Source organism: Mandrillus leucophaeus, unplaced genomic scaffold, assembly GCF_000951045.1.
Source record: "Mandrillus leucophaeus isolate KB7577 unplaced genomic scaffold, Mleu.le_1.0 Scaffold403, whole genome shotgun sequence".
In the NCBI taxonomy this organism is placed as follows: domain Eukaryota; kingdom Metazoa; phylum Chordata; class Mammalia; order Primates; family Cercopithecidae; genus Mandrillus; species Mandrillus leucophaeus.
In genome coordinates, this window is record NW_012104288.1 from 1,742,804 (window position 1) to 1,764,741 (window position 21,938).

The window sequence follows — 21,938 nt, forward strand, 5'->3', positions numbered from 1 at the left end:
CCTGAAGAAGTATTAGCACAATTGATGGGTTTCTTAGCAGTCCAAGGCAGAGAATGATGTATCACAGTAATTTCAAACTGTGTCCCATAGACCCAGAGCTTCCATGGAGCTCTCCCTGGTGTCTGCTCTGCAGATGGAGTGGACTGCATACATGAGGCTCCACCCTCCATCTCTGCTTCTGGCACATCAAGTTGCTACTAAGAATTGTCTCGATGATTGCCGCTCATTTTTTCTATAGTTTCTTATGACGTCAAGTTACTCTACCACATTTATAGACTACATATAAATACAGCCCACTCCAGCTTAGAATGTGTGCACATATGTAGCTATGTTTGGAATTTCAAATACTTTTTCCCAAAATAATATCAAGGTAGTTAGAACTTCAGACCAGCCTATACAATCCCACTTAACCATAATGTACCTGAAATAAGATTCTATGCTAACAATAACTAAATTAGAAACTAGGCACCACTTATAACAAAATTTCAACAGAAAAATGTATTCCTGTTCCCATCTGAAATGCAGGAAACACATCTTATCTCCTTACAGTAAGATCCGAGACTCCCCTTCCTCACACCATAACTACATTCCAGGGAAGGAAAGAGAGTGTCTTTGCCATTTATGAGCTACTGCTTGTGTTCATCGTAGAAAAATGAAGTTAACATTTTCTATTCTCTGTGGAGGGGCAGGGATGGGCCCAATGAAGATAAATGAAGGAAGGTTGAATAAAGAGTTTTCTTTTTCTTTTTTGAGACAGAATCTTACTCTGTTGCCCAAGCTGGAGGGCAGTGGCACAATCACTGCTCATTGCAGCCTTGATCTCCCTGGGCTCAGGTGATCCTCCCACCTCAGCCTCCTGAGTAACTGGGACCACAAGCACACTCTACCACATCTGGCTAATTTTTATTTTTTATTTTTAGTTTTTTGTTAGAGATGGGGTTTTGCTGTAGCTCAGGCTGGTCTTCAACTACTGGGCTCAAGTGATTTGCTCACCTCAGCCTCCCAAAGTGCTGAGATTACAGGCATGAGCCACTGTACCTGGCCCTTGATAAGTTTTTCATTTGGGATTTTTTTAGGGGGGGTGCTTTTCTTGTTTTTTTTTTTTTTTTTCCAGCTTTATTGAGGTATGTTGACAAACAAAAAATTATATATGTTTAAGATGTACAATGTGGGCTTTTAACATAGCCATATGCTTATGTAATGATTTCTATAATTAAGCTAATTGACATATCCATCATTTGACATAGTTAACAATTTGTGTGTGTGTGCGCTAAGATCTACTCTCTTAGCAAATATCAAGTATATAATAGATTATTATTAACTATAGTGAGATCTCTAGAAATTATTCATCTTATACTTGAAAGTTTGCACCCTTTGACCAACATCTCACCTTTTCCCCCACCATTCTGCTAGCCCCTGGCAACCACCATTCTGCTTTCTGTTACTCTAAGTTTAACTTTTTTAGATTCCACATATAAGTGATATTACACAATATTTGTATTTATTGTGTCTGACTTATTTCACTTAGCATGATGTCTTTCAAGTTCATCCACATTATCCCAAAGGGCAGGATTTTCTTCTTTTTTAAAGCTGAATAATATCCCATTCTTACAGGGGAGTAGACAGCAAGAAATCATAATTTCTTTATCCATTCATCCTTCAATGGACACTGACATGGTTTGACTCAGTTTCCCCACCCAAATCTCCTAGTGAATTATAATCCCCATATATTGGAGGAGAAGTCTGGGGGAAGGTGATTGGATCATGGGGGTGGATTTCCCCTGTGCTATTCTCATGATGGTATGTTCTTACAAGATCTGATGGTTTAAAAGTGTGTGGCACTTCTCCGTTCTCTCACTCCCTCTCTCCTGCTCTGCCATGATAAGAAGTACTTGCTTCCCCTTTGCCCTCTACCATGATTGTAGGTTTCCTGAGGCCTCCTAGTCATCCTTCCTGTTAGGCCTGTGGAACTATGAGTCAATTAAACCTCTTGTCTTCATCAATTATCCAGTCTCAGGTAGTTCTTTATAGTAGTGTGAAAATGGACTAATACAGACACTTATGTTGTTTCCATATCTTGGGTACTATAATAATGCTGCAATGAATGTGGAAGGACAGATATCTCCCCAAGATACTGATTTCATTTCCTTTGTATATATACCCAGAAGTGGGATTACCTGGATATATGGCAATTCTCCTTTTAATTTTTTGAAGAATCTCCATACTGTTTTCCATAATAGCTGTGCCAATTTACATTCCTACCAACAGTGTGCAAAGATTCCCTTTTCCCCACATCATCACCAATACTTGTTATCTCTTGGCCTTTTGATAATAGCTAACCTAACAGGTATGAGGTGATATTTTATCGTGGTTTTAATTTGTATTTCCCTGTTGTTGAGCACCTTTCCATGTAACTGTTGGTCATTTGTATGTCTTCCTTAGAAAAAGTGTATATTGAGGTCTTTTGACTATTTCCTATTTGGGTTAGTGGTTTTTGCTCTTGAGTTGTACGGGTTCCTTATATTTTGGATATTATCCTTTCTCAAAAACATGATGTGATGATTAATTTTATTTGTCAACTTGACTAAATTAAATGATACCTAGATTCCTGATAAAGCATTATTTCTGGGCGTGTCTGTGAGGTTGTTTCCAGAAGAGATTGACATGTAATCCAGTGGACTGAGTGGGTAAGGTCCACCCTCAGTGTGGGCAGACACCACTCTATTAGCTGAAGACCTGGATAGAACAATCAAAAAAAAAAAAAAACAGAGGAGATGTTAATTTGCCCTCTCTCTCCTGGAGCTGAGACACCCATCTTCTCCTGTCCTTGGACATCAGAACTCCAGGCTCTTCAGCCTTTGAGCTTCATTACTTGCACCAGTGGTCCCCCACTCAGGCCTTCAGCCTTGATCTGAGAGTTACACCATCAGCTTCCATGGTTCTGAGGCCTTCAGACTTGGACTGAGCTGAACAACCAGCCTCTCTGTTTCCCCAGCTTGCAGACAGTTTATCAAGGAACTTAGCCTCCATAATCACAGGAGCTAATTCCTCTAATAATTCCCCTCTCCTCTATCTATCTTTCTAGCAATCTATCTATCTATATCCTATTGGTCCTGCCTCTCTGGAGAACCCTGACTCATATATATAGTTTGCAAATACTTTTTCCTACTCCATAGGTTGCTTTTTCATTTTATTATTATTATTTTTTGCTGCACAGATGCTTCTTAGTTTTAAATGGTCTCACTTGTTTAATTTTGCTTTTGTTGCATGTGTTTTCAGTGTCATATACAAAAAAAAAGTCATTGCCAAAACCAAGATCAAGGAGTCTTGTTCCATATATTGTCTTCTAGAATCCTTATGGTTTCAGGTCTTACATTTAAGTCTTTAGTCTATTTTGAGTTTTTTTGTGTGTGTGGTATAAGATAAGTGTCCAATTTCATTCTTTTGCATGTGGATATCCAGTTTTCCCAATACCATTTATGGTATAGTTTGGATAAGTGTCTCGTCTAAATCTCATGTTGAAATGTAATCCCCAATGTTTGAGGTAGGACCTTCTGGGAGGTGATTGGATCATGGGGGAGTGAATCCTTCATGAATGGCTTGAGTCACCCCCTTGGTGATAAGTGAGCTCTCACTCTGAGTTCACATGAGATATGGTCGTTTAAAAGTATGTGACACCTCCCCCAACCCATTCTCTCTCTCTTGCACCTGCTTTTGCCATGTGACATGTTTGATCCCCCTTGGCCTTCTGCCATTATTATAAACTGCCTGAGGCCTCCCCAGAAGCAGATGCCAGCATTATGCTTTCTGTACAGTCTGCAGAACTGTGAACCAATTAAACCTCTTTTCTTATAAATTACCCAGTCTCAGGTAATTCTTTATAGCAAGCAAGAATGGTATAATACAGAAAATAGGTACCAGGTGTGAGGTATTGCTACAAAGATACCTAAAAATGTGGAAGCAACTTTGGAACTGGGTAATAGCTAGAGGTTGGAAGAGTTTGGAGGGCTCAGAAAAAGACAGGAAGATGAAGGAAGTTTTACCACTTCTTAGAGACTGGTTAAATGGTTGTGGCCAAAATGCTGGTAGAGATATGGACAGTGAAGTCCAGGCTGATGAGGTCTCAGATGGAAATGAGGAACTTATTGGGAACTGAAGCAAAGCAAAGATCACCTCTGTTATTCCTTAGAAAAAATCTTGGCTGTATTGTGTCCATGCCCTAGGGATCTGTGAAAGTTTGAAATAAAGGGTGATGATTTAGGGAAGAAATTTCTAAACAGCAAAGCTTCAAGATGTGGCCTACATTCTTTTAAGAACCTCTGCTCAGATGCAGGAGCAAAGAAATGACTGTAAGTTGAAATTTATATTTAAAAGGGAAGCAGAGGGTAAAGGTTTAGAAAGTCTGCAGCCTGGCCTTGTGGCAGAGAAAGAAAATGTTTTTTGGGAAGAGGAATTCAAGCAGGCTGTGGAGCAACTACTTGCTAGAGATATTTGCATAATTAAAAACAGACCAAGTGCTCCTCGCCAAGACAATAGAGAAAAGACCTCAAAGACATTTCAGAGACGTTTGTGGCAGTCCCTTCCATCACAAGCCCAGAGGCTTAGGGGGAAAGAATGGTTTCATGGGTCAGGCCCAGGGCCCTACTACTCTGCATAGCCTCAGGACATTACTCCCTGAATCCAAGCTGTTCCAGCACCATCTCTGTCTCAAAGGAGACCAGGTACAGCTCAGGCTGTCCCTTTGGAGAATGCATAAACCTTGCTGACTTCCAGGCGTAGGTAAGCCTGTAGTCACACAGAGTATAAGAGTTAATAATGCTTGTCAGCCTCCTGCTAGTTTCAGAGGCTATATAAGAAAACCTGGGTGTCCAGACAGAAGCCTGCCACAGGGCAGAGCCCCCACAGAGAAACCTCAACTAGGGAAGTGCAGAAGGGAAATGTGGGGTTGGTACTCCCACACAGTCCTCACTGGGGCACTGCCTAGTGGAACTCTGAGAAGGGAACTACCAGCCACTAAACCCCAGAACTGTAGAGCCACAGGAAGCTATCACCCTGTGCCTAGAAAAGCCACAGTGCTCAGCAACCTGTAGAAGAAGACATGGGGGCTGAACCCTGCAAAGCCACAGGAGCAGAGCTGCCCAAGGCCTTGAGAGCCCATCCCTCACACCAGTGTGCCCTGGATGCACACCATGGAGTCAAAGGAGACTATTTTAGAGCCTTAAGATTTAAGGACTGTCCAATTTCTCTTTTTGAAATGGACATGTTTACCCAATGCCTACATCCCCCATTGTATCTTGGAAGTAACTAACTTAGTTTGATTTTACAGGCTTATAGGTGGAAGGAACTCATTTCCAGAACAGACTTGGGACATTGGACTTTGAACTTTTGAGTGATGCTAAAACAAGTTGAGACTTTTGGGGGTCTATTGAGAAGCAATAATTGTATTTTGAAATGTGAGAACATGAGATTAGAGGAACCAAGGTCAGAATGATATAGTTTGAATATGTGTCCCCTGTAAATCTCATGTTGAAATGCAATCCTTAATGTTGGAGGTGGGAACTGCTGGAAGGTGATTGGATCATGGGGTTGGTGGATCCCTCATGAATGGCTTTGGCCATCCCCTTGGCGATAAGTGAGTTCTTCCTCCAAGTTCACAGAGATCTGGCCATTTAAAAGTGTGTGGCACCTCCCGCCCACCCACTGTCTCTCTCTTGTTCCAGCTTTTGACATGTGATGTGCCTGTTCACCCTTTGCCTTCTGCCACGATTGTAAGCTTCCTGAGGGCTCCCCAGGAGCAAATGGTGGCACTATGCTTCCCGTACAGTCTGCAGAACTGTGAGCCAGTTAAACCTGTTTTCTTATAAATGACCTAGTCTCAGGTATTTCTTTATACCAATGCAAGAATAGCCTAATACACATTTATCAATAATTCATGTATCCATTCATAAAAAGATCATATTTTCCCATTGTGGATTCTTGGCACCTTTGTCAAAGATTAGTTGAACATATATGCATGTGTTTGCTTTCTTCTAGTTTAACCCACAATGGCGTTAACTCCTTTTCTTTTTTCCTATCAGCCCCAGAAATGGGCCTACCTATTTCCCCTTCTAAGGATTTTGACTACCAGCATATTAGTTGGCTAGGGCTGCCACAATAAAATGCCACAGATGGGTGGGTTAAACAATGGAAATGGAGGCTGGAAGTCCAAGATCAAGATGCCTGCAGCTTTGGTTTCCTCTGAGGCCTCTCTCCTTGGTTGACAGATGGCCAGCTTCTTGTGACTTCTCCATGTGGTCTTTCTTCTGTGCATCCACACCCCTGGTGTCCCTCATGCATCCAGATGTTCTCTTCCTATAAGAACACAGTCAGATTAGCTAAGAACCCACCCTGGAAGCCTCATTTTAACTATATCACCTCTTGAATAGCCTTATCCCCAAAAACAGTCACATTCTGAGGTACTGAGGGTGAGGACTTTAGCACAGAAACGTGGTGAGGGACACAGTTCAGTCCATAATAGGCAGTAATGCGAAGGAAGCGAGCAGGGTACTTATGTCCTCACACACTGTACTAGGCCACAAGGTCCTTTTGGATGATTAATAAACACACATGCACACACACAAACTTGGCATTTGCCACTCAAAATCCATTTGCCCTTTATTTGATTCCTAGTTCTCTGGGCTCAGAGATTCTGGGAAAATGTCTGAGAGAGAGGGAGAGAGAGACCTAGAGAGAGAGAGTGCATGCTCAGAGATACAGTAGTGCCCTGGACCCCTCCTGTACTTTGACTAATACTTTATAATCTTAATTCCTTCTCTCCCAACTTCACTTGAGGCCACCACCTGTATTTTCACTGGTAGTAGCTAAACTCAGGTTCCTCATGAGGCCAGAAAAAAATCCATATAAAGCTGATTTCTCACCCTTCTTGCTTGTTGGTGACTCAAGAGCAATTATATCACACTTTTGGACTGACTGACAAAGAACTGGTGTCAGGCCATTCTGAATGACAACCTTTCAATTCTGAAGAAACTGACCCAACTAACCAGATTCAGACCAAGTCCAGATGCCAAAGCCCAAACCCTCAATAACTGCACTACAGCCAAGAAGAGCCTGGAACTTGCTGACAACCCCTGAGTCTGCAGAGCCAACAGTGACTAGAATGTTACCCTTGCACAACAGGGTGTTAGAATGAGGCTTTCCTTGCCTCTGTGTCTACTAAAGCACCAGTATGACAGATATCAGGATATCAAATGTGGTCAAGTTCCCTCACCCCCAAATGCAGAATGAAGGAGGACCTTATTAAACGTGCAGTAGTTAATTTTGTGTCCACTTGGACGGGCTACAGTACCCAGATAGTTGGTCAAACAGTACTCTAGATGTTTCAGTGAAAGTATTTTTTAGATGAGATTAACTTTTTTTTTTTTTTTTTTTTTGAGGCAGAATCTCACTCTGTCATACAGGCTGAAGTGCAGCGGCACAATCACTGCTCACTGGAGCCTCGACCTCTTGGGCTTAAGTGATCCTCCTACCTCAACCCCCCAGAGTAGCTGGGACTGCAGGCATGTGCCACCACGCCCAGCTAATTTTTGTAATTTTTGCAGAGATGGGGTCTCACCATGTTGCTCAGGCTGGTCTCGAACTCCTGGACTCAAATGATCCTCCCACCTCAGCCTCCCAAATTGCTGGGATTAAAGGTGTGTGTCACTGCACCCAGCTGAGATTGACATTTAAATCAGTAGACTTTGAGGACAGCAGATCACCCTTGTGAACCCCAAATATCTGAGACAGTTCTCCGTCAATTGAGGAAGTTTATTTTGCCAAAGTTAAGGACATGCGCCTATGACACAGCCTCAGGAGGTCCTGGCAACATGTGCCCGAGGTGGTCAGGGCCCAGCTGCATTTTATGCATTTTAGGGAGACATGGGACATCAATCAACATACGTAAGATGTACATTGGTTCTGTCCTGAAAGGCAGGAGAACTCGAAGCATGAACAGGGCTTCCAGGTTATAGGTAGCTAAAAGACAAACAGTTGCATTCTTTTTCATTTCCGATTAGCCTTTCCAAAGGAGGCACGCAGATACGCATTTATCTCAGTGAGCAGAGAGATGACTATGAGTTCTGTCTGTCCTTTGTCCACAAAGAAATTCCTTGTGAGGGAGGTATGTAGCTTTTTTATCTTAGTAGCTTCTTTTTTTGGAATAGAATGGGAGGCAGGTTTGCCCTAAGCAGTTCCCAGCTTGGTTTTTCCCTTTGGCTTAGTGATTTTGGGGTCCCAGGATTTATTTTCCTTTCACATCCTTAATAATGTGGGTTGGCCTCATCCAATCAGTTGAAGGCTTTCATTAAAAAAAACTAAAAATAAAAAAGATTGACCTCCCCCGAGTAAGAAAAATTCTGCCAGCAGACCACGTTTGGACTTGAACTGCAATTTTTCCATCAGCCTCTAGCCTACCAGCCTATCCCTATCCGATCAGATTTTGAACTCACCAAGTCTCCACAAATATGTGAGCCAATTCTTTAAATTCTCTCTCTCTCTCTGTCTCTCTGTCTCTCTCTCTCTCTCTGTGTGTGTGTGTGTGTGTGTGTGTTCTGTTTCTCTGGAAAACCCTTACTAATACAAGACTCATCAATGAAATCACAGATACAGAGGGGAACAGAAAAGAATTTCACAAAAAGACTTTTTTGAGGCCAGGTGCAGTGGCTTACGCCTATAATCCCAGCACCTTGGGAAGCCAAGGCAAGTGGATCACTGGAGGTCAGGAGTTCAAGACCAGCTTGGCCAACATGGTGAAACCCTGTCTCTACTAAAAATACAAAAATTGGCCAGGTGTGGTGGTGCACGCCTGTCGTCCCAACTACTCTTGGAGTCTGAGAAAGGAGAATCGCTTGAACCCGGGAGGCAGAGGTTGCAGTGAGCCGAGACTGTGCCACTGCACTCCAGCCTGGGTGACAGAGTGAGACTGTCTCAAGAAGAGAAAAAAAAATTTTTTTTCTTTAAAGAGAGAAATTATCTGGTTGTGAGTCCCAGCTCCCCCATTAAGGGAGGGGTGAGAAGTACTACACTACATCCCAGGTAAAGTGAGAAAGGAGGTATCAAGGGAACCTCTCAGAGGCTCTGAAATGTGTTCTCTGAGTTGGCCTAGTGTCTAACTTTGTACAGCTAAAGTGGACTATGGACTTGTTTCTTGTCCAATAGAGCCACCTGTAGGGGTGAAGAGACCTCAGGAAAAGCCTGGAGATTTAGCACCTCATGTCCAGACACCAAAGGAAAGGGTCACTAGAAATCGTTTGAAAGAAAAATGCTTCTTCCTAGGTAAAGAGAACTGGAGGAGAGAGACGCCCAGTAGCTCACCTCTGAGAAGCCCACAAAAGAGAGAAAAGAATCAGCAGTGATCATCTACCAGGACTAAATGGGAATGCCAGCCTCAGATAGCCACTGGGCCCAGAGCCAAAAGCCACCCAGCCAGATAAGAACTTTATTATGCCTGTGTCTCCCCGCCTTTCCTGAGTTTCCATTGCCTGAAGTACAAAGTGGGGACCAGAGAGAAGGTAGAAAGCTGAACAACCACATACCTTTCCCACTGAGGGCTTCTAGGAAGAAACAGGCTTATCTAGGAAAAAAGAGGGGGAGGAAAAAGCATAAGGCAGGCTTAGAGTTTTGATAACACTAACCTGGACATTCCCACTTTAAAGTAAATCTCTAGCTATGACTTAAAGAAGCTCTAAGATTATCTATTACTTAAGAGTGAATAGAAAAATAATGGGTTGGGTAGCTTCAACCAAGATTATGGAAAGATAATTCCCCACTGAACAAAGTTTAAAGAAGCAGTAGGAGGGAAAAAAAATAAGTTGTGTTATGATCACAATCACACATCACGCTTGTGCAGCATGCCAGCTACATTTGCTTGGCCCAGCTGGTGTAACTCTTGTAACAACCGTCCTTAGATCTCATCCTGTTTGAATGACAAGTGATTGAGATGATTGCTTTTGCTTTTGGAAAAATCCCCAAAGAGGAAAATGCCACCCATTTGTTTTGGAGAGAAGAAACTTGGTCAAATACTAACAACAGGACCTGGTCCATTAGCAGAGGTAGGAACCTCTAGGACTCGCCGCTTTTTATATCTCCTTTCACTCTTTGCTAACTTAAACCATCACAGCGTCACACTAATGTCATAAATGATACACTACTTTTTATATGGAAGAGAAAGTAAGATCCATCCAGTTCCAAAACGACGCCAGATTTCTGTTATCCTTATCCTTAGTGTTTCATTACAGTTTCTGTAATGAAACAATGAGAACCAATGAGGTCTGGAACTTCCAAAGAAGAGATAGAAGTTGAAGATAGCATAGAGGAGACTGGACCTATCCCAGCAACGATGCATTAGGGAGGGGGAAAGGAAGGAGAAGTGAGACAAATCTCAAAAAAAGGTGATGGTGGAGCAAAGCAATCCCCTGGCCACCTGTCACTTAGCTTTGAGCAGCTGCTGGTGAGAGAAAACCCCTGTGTACAGGGAGGACCTATGTAGGCTGTACAAGTCAAGGCTGCTCGTAACTTGTAGTGTCTACCATGCTTCAGTTTGATTACCTGTACTCAAGATAGAGTAAAACAGCAATGCCCTGCAACCTGAATCACTCTACTGAATCTGACAGAAAGATAAGCTTCATTACAGTAGCAAAAAGACAAATTTTTTACATAGCCAAGTTATTATAGCACATTCTGATCAGGATAGCTTTAAATCTATACATGTACATTTCTTGCCGAGTATGTTATTTAATAAGGCCTAAAGTTAAATTGAAAGCAAAAGCGTAGTGAGTTTGTTGAAGTATTTATCTTATGTTCCTGACTGAAGAGATACATTTAGTAGTTGTTTCTCAGGTAACTAAACTTTGCTGTCTGGCTTAGTTTTTTATGTATTTAATTTGCCTTTAAACCTGGATTCCGTGCAAAGTTTCATAACTGCTTTAAAATATGGGCTTTATTAGAGATGTGAAAACTGAGAATGCAGTCATATTTTCTCCTTATTAACTCATCACACAATACCAAAGTGGGGAATGGAGATTTAGAACACTTAGATATCCAAATTGGTAAGACACAAAGCCAAGTAACTAGGTCTTTTCATGACCCTGAACATAATTGAGGTTCTGCAAAGAAAAACTTGATTCCCTTACACTCAAAATCCTTTGGTTTTACAGTTGAATAGTGTAATATTTTACTTTTTAAAAATGATCATCTTTTGTATAAGGATTTTCAAAGATTCATTTTTGCTTTCTTGTTCACTGGTTATTGTTTTTGGGAGGCAGGGGGTTGTTTTTAAATCTCACTTCAAGAGATGTCCTTGGATGGGGTTGGTAAATGAATGCTGCTTATCCCCACTTTTAAGAAGTGCGTGAATATCTGAGGAAGCTACGGTCAATTCTTCAGGCTGACTCAAATTCCAGGAAATCAGGCTAAGTCATCATCAGCATCACTCACTACTGACTGCTTATTGAGAGGAACACGAATTTATAACCTAGGTTAGCAAATAGCTATGCAATACAGAACGGAGAAAAACCACAGGAGTGATGCAGAAGGCTTGAGGTCAGGGGCGCCTCAGAAGTTTGACTTAACAAAAGACTTCAAACTTCAAACTTTAGTCTGATTTTCATCTTTAAGTGCCACTGGGGTAATTCTCTGACCATAATTTTCCTCATCAGTAAAATATTGAAAATTAGACCAACTACTTAAGATTAAATGAGAGAGGGATGTGCCTAGCACATAGTAGATGCTGTATAAATGCTGGTCTCCTCTACATACCATGGGACTACATGCTGGAACACATGGTTGGCTCTTTATACTTAGCAAAGAGGAACTGACTAGGTCATGTTAGTGTCCCTCCGCCTAGAGCTAACACTGCAACCATACATCCCTCCTCTGGAGTGTAGCAGCTGGCTGCATCTCCCAGTTGAAACCTGCCAACTACTGAGTGTCGGCAACTACAATGGAGAAAAGACAATGGAGACCACACCTCCCAGAAAGCACCTTTTTCCAGGTAAGTCTGTGTTTCCATGGACTCCACAAGGACAGTTTACAGATAGGGATGAACAAATGGGTAAAAAGTATGAGACAAAAATGTGAAACTTCACTATTAAAAATCCAAATTAAAGGAAGACATTTCTGTTTGTTTTTCAAAGTATTAAAGACTTCAAAACTATTAAGTGCTAGCAGAGATGAAGTAGAACACGCACTGTCACAGATTACTTGCAGGAATAGGGTGAAGCAAATATAATTATTTGTCTGGGCTTTTAGAGAAGCAGATGCTAAGACTAGATTAAGCTTCACACAAGAATTTTATCAGAGGAAATGTCCATGTGAGAAAAAAATGGAGAGGGAGCCAAGGAAGGCTGAGAAAACCATCAGACCACAATGCAGTCTGACTTCAAGGGAAGGGAGGAAGGTTGAATGTAAGCGTCTTCGATTGCCTGGCAACCTCAGGAAAGCTTGGCAGGGCAATGGGGAAGCCCTTCAGCCAATGGCAGCCACCAGCAGAGTCCCAGAAACAGGCCTGCCTTAGTATCTCTTCCATGCTAGAGCACTGGCTGGGAGCAGCCTGTGGGAAGAGCGGCCTTGGATAGGCCCTTAGTCAATTACACTCTTGTGTTTGGAGGACTTCAAGGCTCATTCCCACGGCCACCACAGTGACTTGTTGGTTAACAAATTTAGCAATGTATATTAAAAGGTTTAAAAATAATTTTACTTTTTTTAATCTAGAACTCTACCTCTTGAAATCTATCCTAAGGAAATACCCTAAAATGGGAGAAATAACTTGAGTTACAAAGCTGTTCATTAAAAGTGTTTTAATAGCAAAAAATCAGAAGCTAAACATCACTTCCAATTAATCATGGCAGTTTGTACTTCATCCATTTCACTCATTTACTTCAACTGCCCACCCCTGTAGGCCTTCAAGTTTGTGAGTTCTATGGTAGTGATAAAGGTGATATACGTGTTGTTTTTAAACCCACTGGTTAGCAGACCTTAGTCCTGCTGAACTTCTTCACGATTCCAGGACTTGAAGGAGTGTTCTATATCTCAATCCAGGAAGTAGTTCCCAAAACTGTACGCATCAGTAAAAATTCACCATATGTGCATTTAGGATTAAAGTACTTCATGCACTTTACTAGATGAGATTTAACCTCGAAAAGAAGGAAAAGAAGAAATCAAAGGACATGGCTGCTTGAATTTTCCTGCTTCATGACATAACTCTCTCAAATGCAAACACACATACCTGTCCCTCTGACATAGGGCTTAACCAGGTTGCAGAGACAAACCAACTGGGGGACAAGCGGGCTGCTCCCAGCTGCACCACCTTACACCTCCCTTTGGCCTTGTCCTCCTACACATCATGATTATTTTCTTCTTTTGATTTTATCCTCCGCAGCTTCCACTACCTTAATCCTGTCACTGTCACTGGTGCCGTTCATTCCAAATCTCAGTCCGCAGACACTTATCACTACTGTCTTCACCATTTGTTCAGGGGCCTGTTAGTATCTTACTGTCCTCTGCTTTCTTTATCAATTAAAAAAAATTTTTCTTCAAATCCAGAAAGGACTTGGGTGACATCATTGGATTTTTTTCTACAATAACTATAAGCATATTATAACTAAATCTTACTTACTGTTTAAATTAAAGCTGCAATCTGTCACTTGCTTGATGCATAACATCTGCCCCTCAGAGATGACAAAATCAATTTGAATCCAAATGAGAACAAACTTTCACTCAACCATGGTATATGTACTCTGTGGCCCCCATCAGGACACAATACAATTCTGGATTCAGATATCCAGCTTTTGTAACTTAGAAACCAATTATGACTTTGAATAATTCATTAATCCAGAGTTACATTAATTGGAGAGTGTGGTGGCAGGTTGCTGACCCCATTCTTATACTATGCATTCAATAATATGTATTAAGCAAATATATATTGTTGGTAAATACTGTGAGTTCCTACTCAATATCCGTTCTTCCCTTCTTCCATACTAGCAGAACGTTTATTTTATTCTGGGTGGCAACATGCCTCGGCTCAAACAATAAGTCAATATTGTTACACATATTCGTGACCATCTTGTTCCACTTTGCTAGATACTAAATATCCCAATCTCCATTTGCAGCTAGAAATGACCAAGGACCCAGTTATGGCCAAAAAGATGTAAGGGGAAGTTTACTGGGGAACTTGTAAGAAGGCTTTACTTTCCTAATAAAAAGGACAGATGCAGCTAGCACCATCCTTCCCTCTCTCTTCCTTAATGCAGATGTAATGTGTGAAGCTGCAGCAGAAATCTTGAGATAATGAAGCAACAAGCAAGAGAATGAAAGGCCATCACATTGAAGATGACAGAGGGGAAGGTGAGATCAGTTTCTGAGTCCAGAAGCACAGGATTAAATTAGTAAGTCTCAGGAGTATGAAGGGCCTGTCAGTGTTCTGTAGGCAGTGAAATAGAGAACCGATAAAAAATGAATACTAGGTATGCCCAAGTGTTTGGAGACCCTAGATGAGGCTAACACTTATTTAGAGCAGAACCACGCTCTCATACAAATATAGTAACAGTATAAGTTGCCATAATATTTTTGGAGAGAAATTTAGCATTATCTATCAGCATTTTAAAAGCACAGATCCCGTTTTTTTTCTTTCCTTTTATTTTATTATTATTTTTTTTTAGACAGGGTCTCTCTCTCTCTTGCCCAGGCTGGAGTGCAGTGGTGTGATCTCTGCCTCCAACTCCTGGGCTCAGGCAATCTTCCCATCTCAGTTTCCCGAGTAGCTGGAACTACAGGCATGTGAAACCACGCTCAGCTAGTATTTGTATTTTTTGTAAAGACACATCTCGCTCTCTTGCCCAGGCTGTTCTCAAACCCCTGAGCTCAAGTGATCCACCTGCCTCGGCCTCCCAAAGTACTGGGATTATAGTACAAAGCACAGATCCTTTAAACTAACAAACCCATTACTGGGAAATTATCCTACAGAAAAACACAGGTGCAAAAAGATACATGCAGAGGTTATTTATTGCAGCATTGTTTGAAGTAGCAAAAAATGAGAAGCAACCGAAATATTAAATTAGAAAAATAAATTAAAGTACGTACATTCATACAAGGAAACACTATGCAGCTGTTCAAGAAAGAATAATACAGTATGCATGTAATGACGCGGAAAGATGTCCAGAGATACTCTTAGCGGGAAAAAAAAAGAGCAATTTTTCTTAAAACTTTAAAATGCTGGCCGGGCGTGGTGGCTTATGCCTGTAATCTCAGCACTTTGGGAGGCCAAGGCGGGCAGATCATTCGAGGTCTGGAGTTCGAGACCAGCCTGACCAACATGGTGAAACCCTGTCTGTACTAAAACTACAAAAAAAAAATTAGCCAGGCGTGGTGGTGGGCGCCTGTAGTCCGTGCTACTCAGGAGGCTGAGGCAGGAGAATTGCTTGAGCTCAGTAGGCAGAGGTTGCACTGAGCCAAGATCACACCACTGCACTCCAGCCTGGGCAACAGAGCAAGACTCCATTTCAAAAAAATCAAATGCTACACATGGTTGTTGGTATATACATGCACAGAAAAAGTCTGAAAGAGAGAAGCCAAACAGATGAAACGGACACAGTATGTTTTCTAACATGCTTTTTCTAACAACTATTATTGGTGTGACAATATTAACCAAAAGCAAACAATAGGAATAACTCAAGGCTGAGGTTCATCACTGGTGACCAGGGGACATAAAATCGCAGATTTAAAGTAGCTCCAAAACAACCGAGCTTCCAAAGTTTTAGGGGAAGCAAGTGAATGCCAAAGTGTCATAAAGAGGGAGGAAAGAGACGAGTCAAGACTTAAAGTCATTATCGAGATAAAGAAAAGTTTGAGAAAATGTAATATGAATGTATGGCCCCTGAACCCACTGCTGCTGCCTCTGGAAGATTCACTCACTGTGGTCAGTGCCAGCTGCACCAGTGACCTCTGCTTTCATGCATTTCTATCTTCCAATGCCAAGACTGGTGCAGATGTGTTGGGCTGGGGCATCCTGCAGCCAAGGAAGACAAGGAAATTGTATTGGAAGAGGAGAAAGGAAGTTCTGAGCCTGATTCCCTGGAACTGGAAGAGCTGTGAACAATGAAGAAGTCCGAAGAGGGAGCAAGCTTGTGTTTGGTGGAGCAAACAGAGTAGCGATGTCAAAGTTCTCCCTCAGATGTGCACCACAGCCTGTTTTTAACATGAGGCTAGTTCCCCATTTACCCCTCCAGAGTCCGTTCTATTTCTATCAACTTTTCTACCTGAGTTTCTCCTTTGTGGCAAGACCATATGTTCTTGAAATTTGTTCCTCTGACCTCTGCCCACAAACAACATATAGCTTCATTTGAGGGTTTCTAAAAGACTTTTGCTAAAGATTTCAGAGGATAACAAGATAACAAACGCTCCTGATCTGTTGTTTGTTAGTAGAATGAGCCTGACCCACTTTTGTGGAAGTGCTGTTGCTCATATTAACACATCTTTCTTAGACCTTGATGATGAACTCAGCTGCTACAAGCCAACCTATCCATCTTTCTATTGTTGGTCCAGTTTCTAACTTAGCCCTCAAGCCATCTTTTCTCTAGCCTTAGCCCTTCTGGTTTGAGTTACAACATTAACACTAATGGGGAGAATTTGGCTTATATACAAACTCATTAAGTTTCAGAGCAAGTTTCAGACCTGTCCCTCCCGTCTCACTGTCTTCTTAATTCAAAGTCATTTCCTAACAAACATCATCGAAGGTAAGAAAAGTACAGTGGGTCACCAATGTGAAAGTGGAGGTTTTAGAGAATAGAAGAAAGGGGCTGGATACAAAAGTGATTCTGGAAGTCAGCTGACAGCCGTGATGAGCTTAAGGTCAAAAGAGATGTTGCTAAGAAATTGTGATGAAGAGACACTGGTCTTAATGTGGCAGAGAGGCAACGCCTCCTCTGTCACTGGGGGAGGAAAGGAAATGCCCTCAAATGATACGGTTTTGGGGAGGTAATATCAAAAAGTCAAAACGAAGTATACCCATCGAAGTTTTTAGTTTCAATACACATTAATCAACTCTGGGGTAATTTGCATAGAAAAAGAATTTATTAAAAGATAATTGGTAATTCACATAGTGTCCCACAAAGTTGGAGAATCTGACATGAAGCCACACTTCCAGAAACAATGTTCTCAATCTCACTGCACACAATTGGTCCTGTGAAGACTCCAGGGCCCCAGTGTTGTATATTTTACCTGGCTCTCACTGCCAACACCAAACACACCAGACACCACTGCTGAACCATCCTGGATGCCAGGAGGACCAATCCCCAAGGACACCTCCAGCCCCTCAACCCACTGCTGCTGCCTCTGGAAACTACATTTGCTGCTGCCAGCACTAGCTCCACCTAATGGGTTCCTGGTGGCTCTGCTTCTGTGCAGCTCTAGCTTCTGATGCCAAGTGTGGTGCAGATGCATCTGGCTGGGGGAATCTGCAACATGGGCCCATACCCTAGAATCAAGGGACATTGGGAATATACCATCCAGCATTTTTAGCTTCTACAGTAGACGGTGGGCCAAAGGTGAAAAAAAAGCATCCACACCAGAGGTCAAAAAGAGTGTGTGGAAGAGTTGAAAGTATCAGAATTGGTTTACGTTGGCAGAGGAGTCCCGTTGGCAGAGGAGTCCCATAAGATCGAGTGAAAGGGAACGGTAAAGTCAGATCCTGAGCCTTAGGATAGGTGAGGAGTTGAGTTGAATATGGAGATAGAGAGATAAGAAGGGAAGAATTTTTTCTAACCTTTATTTAAAAAATGTTTTCTGATTAAAGAAAATAAATGTTCATTATAAATAAAAGTGCTAAAAAGTTCAAAAAAGCAAATGAAAATGATCCATAATCTGCCAACTCATCTTACTGCTGTTACCATTTTAACTATTTTCTATATATTTTTCTGTGAATATATAGGTCTTAATCTACACAATATTTTCCTTGTGTTTTTTCCAAAATTATGATTTGTATGACTACTTAACATTCCATTATCTGGCTGCACCATCATTTTTGCCATATCGCATATTTTTCCTTAAATTTTTAGGTAAAATAAGTAGGTAAAAAGGAGTACAAATATTGACACATATTGTCTCCTTCCTGCAAAAATATTGTGCATTTCTCATGATATAGTTTTGAATATTTCATTTCTCTAAAATTGCACTAATACTATGTATAATCACATTTTTAACTCTTCATAGATAAAAAATTATCCCATTTTTATTTTGTATTTATTTAATCATAAGTAAGGCTTTATGACTTTTACCACATACATATATAAATTGTCATGTCTTTTCCTCTTTCTCCTTTTGAAAATACATTGCTGGCTGCGTGCAATGGCTCACATTTGTAATCCTAGCAGTTTGGGAGGCCAAGGCAGGTAGATCAGTTGAGACCAGCCTGGGCGACATGGTGAGACCCCATCTCTACAAATTAAAAAATTACCCAGACACAGGGATGTGCACCTGTAGTCCTAGCTACCTGGGAGGCTGAAGCAGGAGGATCTCTTGAGCCCAAGAGTTAAGGCTGCAGTGAGCTATGATAGCACCACAGCACTCCAGCCTGGGTGACAGAGCAAGAATGTGTAAAAAGAAAAAAGATAGTACGTTTCTTTTTCTTGATTCGTAAGATTTCTTGGTATAATAAGAATATAAATCCTTTGTCAAGTAGGTTTGAAATACTTTTTTAAGTTTTCACTTATCTTGCTGTTTTTTCTCACATACAGAAGTTTAAGATGTTTGTGTAATCAAATAAATATTTTTATTTACGTTGTCTACCTTTAGATTTGTGCATTATCTTTTGCAGGCTAACTTTTTTTTGAACAAAATTATGGGCTTAAATCACAGGGAAAAGGGAAACAAATCAGCTTGTCCCTCAACTTTGCACATTTTACATTTTTCAGGAAATGGCCCATTCTTCCAGTTGCTCAGAAAAAAACCCTAGAGTGGAAACTGATATCTGTTTCCTTCACCACACACCTCCAGCCTTCAGATCTGCCTTTAAGACATATATGCAGAATCTGGCCACTTCCCCACCCTGGCACTACCACCCAGGTCCTAAGTTTGCTTATTTCTCACTGCAGCTTTCTAATTTATCTCCCTGTTTCCTTTTAAAATAAAAATCAAATCACCCTACTCTTCTGCTCAAACCCTCAAACACATTCCTGCCTTGGGATCTTTCATAACATGTTCCTGCCCCAAATATCCAAATGCCTCACTCCCTCACTCTATTCAGGATCTCTGCTCAAACCATGTTCCTCAAAGGCCTTCCCTGAGTATCCTATTTCAAATAGCCCCTCACTGTCTCTGCCATCACTCTGTCCCCTACTCCCTGCTTTGCATTTCACTGTAGCATTATCACCAGAGCCATGCACTTGTCATGTGTTTGTCAGTCTGTCCCTCCTGTCCTTCCTAGAATGGAAGCTCTTCAAGGACAAGGGATGCATCCTCAGGACCTAGCATGGGGCTTGGCACTTAGCAGATACTCAGTAAATATTTGTAATAAATGAAAGTAAATATTTGTCATAGTTTGAGTTATTTAAAGCAGACTCCAAGGCAAGGGTAAGTGTGCAAATGATTTACTATGGAACTGGGAAGGGAGTGAGGAAGCAGTGAAGGCCCAGCCACAGCCCAATCCCGCATGGCGCTGTAGCCTGTCACCTAGAGGCAAGGGAGCCGAGCGTTATACTGGCTCAGCAGTCAGTCACTGGCCACCTGGCAGGTGTAAACTCTCAGCTCTCCTCTCAGCCCCAACAGCTCAAGAGAAAGCCTCTAAAGAAGGAAACAAATACCAGCCAGTAGCAACAAAACTATGAAAGCTGGTGAAAGGGATTCAAGGTGTCCACTACAATACTGAATGAATGTGTGAATGTGTAAATGAGTGAACGAAGAAGGAATATGTTTAAATACTTGTAAGTTTGATAAAGGAGACAGCTGGACTAATGAAAAGCAGGTGTGAGAAGCATGAATTTGATCACAAGTGCCAGTGTGTACTTTCCTAATCAGTGGGACCACACTGGGCTAAGCTTCCCTCTGCATCTTTGCTTCAAAACAAGGTTGGACCAACACTAGGCCACTGGATATTTCTGCTGGGGACAGCATACGATGGCACAACTAGCAGAGCATGCCAGAAGGCTCTGCTCAAATTCTCAGCCACATACATTATCAATTAAAAATCCATTTGGATCTGTGGATTTCAACTAAAAGGACAAGTCAGTTGAATGGGGGAGGAGCTAACTACAACCTTTTCTTCAAATTCTGCCTTGCCCCTTAAGAAACATCAGAATGTTGGAGAACAAACAAATGTAATTTGTGAAATGTCCCCCCAGAAGTTAGCTAGGCACCCTATGCTTACCCTAATGATCAATAAGCTTCTCCTTTAGAATTTTAATTCTTCTTGAAATAACCAGATCCTAGAGACTCTGATTCAAAAACTGTTGTGTGAGTCCTGAGTATGTGTGTGAAATAACCAGACCCTAGAAAGTCCGATTCAAAAACTTTGTGTGTGTCACGTTAAAAGCTGCCCAGGCTCTTCTGAGTACATAGCCAGGGTTAAGAAGTTGGGCTTAGTCTTCCAATCACTCCTGCCAGGAGCACATTATTTCAGTCAGACAATCCGAATCTCTCCACCTTCACACAAGCAAAGACACTGAAGGAAGGTAAGAATTTCCTCCTCAGTTTTTAATTATGAAAAAAAAATTTGAGACAGGGTCTCCCTCTGTCACCCAGGCTGGAGTGCAGTGGTGTGATCATAGCCACTGCAGCCTTGATCTCCTGGGCTTGAGCAATCCTCCCGCCTCAGCCTCCCAAGAAGCTGGGGCTATAAGCAACCACCACCACACCCAGCTAATTTTGTGTGTGTGCATGGCAGGGGAGGACAAGGTGTCACTATGTTGCTCAGGCTAGTTTCAAACTCCTGGCCTCAAGTGGTCCTCCTGCCTTGGTCTCCCAAAGTGCTGGGATTACAGACATGAGCCACGACACCTGGTCATGAAAATTTTTATTTATACAAAAAAAAAAATGTTGGAAGAATGAGTATTATAAACACACATATGCCCTTCTGCTAGATTCAGTAATTGCTAATATTTTGTGTGTCACTATATTTGCCTTATTCACATACATACATACACATGCTCATGCATGCATGCATATGGATAAATCAATGTGTACATACACATATTTTTGAGCCATTTGAAATAAGTTGCAGATAGCATGATCCTTTACTGCTAAATATTTTCAGTGAGTATTCTGAAAACTAGAACCTTCTCCTTGATAACCACAATATCAGCATCGTAGTATATCTGTCTGAGTTAAATCAGGAGACAGAAACCACACAGTTATTTGAAAGAGGAAGTTTAAAATAATCATTAGACTAGGCATGGTGGCTCACATCTGTAATCCTAGCACTTTGGGAGGGTAAGGCGGGAGAATTGCTTGAGCCCAGGAGTTTGAGACCAGCCTAGGGAACACTGTTAAACTCCATCTCTACAAAAAAAATTTTAAATTAGCTGGGCATGGTGGCACATGCCTGTAGTCCCAGCTATTTGGGAGGCTGGGATAGGAGGATTGCTTGAGCCTGGGAGGTTGAGGCTGCAATGAGCCATGATCACCCACTGCACTCTCCATCCTGGGCTGAAGAGCCTGCCTCAAAACAAACAAAAGAATTATTACGGGGCCAGGCATGATGGCTCAAGGCTGTAATCCCAGCACCTTGGGAGGTTGAGACAGGAGGATGGTGAGGCCGAAGTGAGCTACAATTGTGCCACTGCACTCCAGCCTCCTGGCCAACAGAGTGATACCTTCTCATTTAAAATATATATAATAGAAAAGTGATTATAAAGATGTTGGGCCAGGCATAGTGGCTCACACCTGTAATCCCAGCGCTTTGGGAGGCCTAGGCG